This window comes from Dermacentor albipictus, chromosome 1 (assembly GCF_038994185.2).
Source record: "Dermacentor albipictus isolate Rhodes 1998 colony chromosome 1, USDA_Dalb.pri_finalv2, whole genome shotgun sequence".
Taxonomy (NCBI): Eukaryota; Metazoa; Arthropoda; class Arachnida; order Ixodida; family Ixodidae; genus Dermacentor; species Dermacentor albipictus.
Genome location: NC_091821.1, coordinates 442,177,633 through 442,180,513, shown reverse-complemented (window position 1 = coordinate 442,180,513; position 2,881 = coordinate 442,177,633). Strand labels below are relative to the sequence as shown.

The 2,881-nt window shown below is 47.6% G+C and overlaps 1 non-coding gene across 1 annotated transcript; it reads left to right on the top strand.

Moving 5' to 3' along the window:
• Positions 1 to 1,687: 1,687 nt before the first annotated feature.
• On the top strand, positions 1,688 to 1,874 carry LOC135903117 (U2 spliceosomal RNA). The gene has a single exon (XR_010564730.1). It is a non-coding gene; the product is annotated as a U2 spliceosomal RNA (small nuclear RNA).
• The last annotated feature ends 1,007 nt before the right edge of the window (positions 1,875 to 2,881 follow it).

The following is a 2,881-nucleotide window of genomic DNA, read 5'->3' as shown; positions in this document are numbered from 1 at the left end:
CGTTCGTTTATGAGGTGCCTGCGTTCTCATAAAACGGATAGCCTCCCGTGTTCCCGCACGTTCCACACCCCTCTGATGTATGATTTCCCCTATATTAATTACTTCTCGCCACCTTGCGTGTTTCCGCAGAACTATTACTTCAAACTCTTGCCTTTGCTTCGAGTTGTTGACAAATTCGACTTTGCCTTGCCATGTCCTAGCAGCCTGGTTAACTGAGATGGTAGAGCGGCTGCCCCGGAAAAGCTGTGGTCCCGTGTTAGGGTCCCGGACCAGGACGAATTTTTCTTCAACAGCGAGGCTTTTCTTACGAGGAACCCGTATGGGTTTCCTTTGTAGCAAGGGCTACGAATGTGTGGATGTCTGATTTCCCCTTTATTCATATTTGAACAGAGTGGAAGGAACAATGGCATTGTATTTTCCTTTTTTTTGTTGCCTATTATTAGGTGGTGTAAGAGCTTTAACCTAAATTGACGTGCTACAAGCTTGTTAATACTTATGGAATATGTTCTAGTAGTAAACTGAAATAACTTAGTCGAATTTCAATCCGAAACGTTTTGGAATTGCTATCATCATTTCGACTATAAAAAATATCCTCGCACTCTATGAAGGAGCATGACAAGCGAAGCTGTGCTGTGTGATAACTATATTACAGCGGAGCTGTATATGGCCGATTCGTGCGTCCGTCCGTCTATCGCCAGTACGCCGAAAACTCTTCCAGCGCAACCCCACGTGCATGCGCTAAAAAAAGAAAAGAGAAAGAGAGACGTGCAACTGGCTGCGCCAGTACTGGCATCGTTGCAGTCAGTTGCAGGCGACCGCGCGCACAGCATTTTCTCTCCGGCTCCAAAATGGATAGGCCACGCGTCATACGTGCTCCTGAGGAACAGGCAGGATTCGACGAGCAACGTCGCAAGTGGAACCCGGAACGAGCTCATCTACACCGTGCCGATGCTGCAGCTCGGGCACAAGAATGCAGGCGAGTGCAAGCAGCAACTGCGTACCGAGGATCCGGTAGTGTATACCAAGACGTCGTTTATTGAACCATCGGGATTGATCCAGCAATAAACACCGGGGTTGCATGTTTCAGCTGCGCTGGTTAACCTTCTGTATATAGCACTTGGTCTGTGATTTTTGATAAAGACACATGCACATAACTTCGTTGTTCTCGTCTTTTAATTCTCTTACTTCTTCATCAAGGTACCCGCCGTGGTTGCTCAGTGGCTATGGTGTTGGGCTGCTGAGCACGAGGTCGCGGGATCGAATCCCGACCACGGCGGCCGCATTTCGATGGGGGCGAAATGCGAAAAGACCCGTGTACTTAGATTTAGGTGCACGTTAAAGAACCCCAGGTGGTCAATCTTTCCGGAGTCCTCCACTACGGCGTGCCTCATAATCAGAATGTGGTTTTTGGCACGTTAAACCCCATAATTAAATAAATTAATTCTTCATCAAGGTGACCATTCCTTTGTGATCACTGTGATACACTTAAACGGGTTGTACTTGCACATGAGCGAGATTCTTGCCGAATGTCAGATCGATACACGCCCGGTGACGCATGGTAACCAAATTCACTGCAGTGTAACAACTTACTCCAAACCTTTGCAACACGAAGGAGATAAACCACTTGCTACTGTTTTACCAAAACTTTACCAAAAAAATGAGCTTTGACAAAGAAAAGGCGGTGCGAACGTCTACATGGCCAACGCAGGTAAAAATGTCGTATCTGTTCTGTACAGCTTAATATCTGATACGGGTTGTATTTGGACGGAAGATATTAAACTAATTTTTGCAACATGGCGGAGAGTTTAAAGCCTGCTTCGCCTCCGCCGCGGTCCGCCCGGTATGCGCTATATTCGGAATTGGTGCCAAGATGAGGATAAATTTACAATCCACACGGCTCGACAGACGCACGCATTATTTTTTCAGAAGCTAGGCATACACAGCTTCGCTGTAAAAAGTAATGTTCATGATGAAGAGAGGGAGACAGGGTGCTCACAGGGTGTTTATGAGATTCAGAAGAAGATGAACCACAATTGCTCAAGAATTGTAGAACGCCGATTTATTTTCCCTATAGAGGCTTCAGAGTAGGGATGTGCTAATTTCTTTAAAAGCCTGGAACTGTTACTCGATGCCAACCATGCTGTCAGCACCCACAGAGATGTCAAACTGCACTTAGACGCAAATTATCATGGACCATGCTTTTCCTTTTCATCCTTTCTGTGGAACTCGCTACAATCTTTCGTGTTTTTTTCGAGCTGTCTCATGCAGGGCATCACCTACATGCTTGGAGCTCAAACCATGATGCTAAGAACATATGCGCTGCTTTAGGCAAAAAGGGTCATTCTTGCTTCTGTCATGGTGAAAGAAAATGCAAATAGCTGCTCCACATAAGAGAGAAACTACCACATAAAGAGACACAGGAGAAGCAACGCGAATATCCCTCAACCCTTCCTCAAGTCACTGCTGTCACCCGGGAAATGGTGATGGGCTCTCCGCATCTGCCACTACAACCTGTCCCACTCCAGAAGCAGGACTGGCCACTGAGTGCATAATAAAGACAGATCGCTCCCCAGGCTTGCCTCCGTTCTCGCCGTGTCGACGATGCATCAACCGGGATAAAACCGCATCTCTCGAGGGAGGCGGCTGGAGGCCGCTAAGGAGACACGAATCGTTTCTGTTGGCATTGCCGCCTCCGTCCTCGTGTCCTGCCTGCGAGAGTACGCATACCTATTGTTGCTTATACCGACCGCGACGGCTCGGCAGCTGCCGCGGATAAACCTTTTTCACCACCATCATTACCGCTAATGATTACAAGGTTGCTGAAGCTCGATTCCCGGTTGAGGCGTTGCACGTTGTCCGATGGCAATGGGAAGAGAGAGAT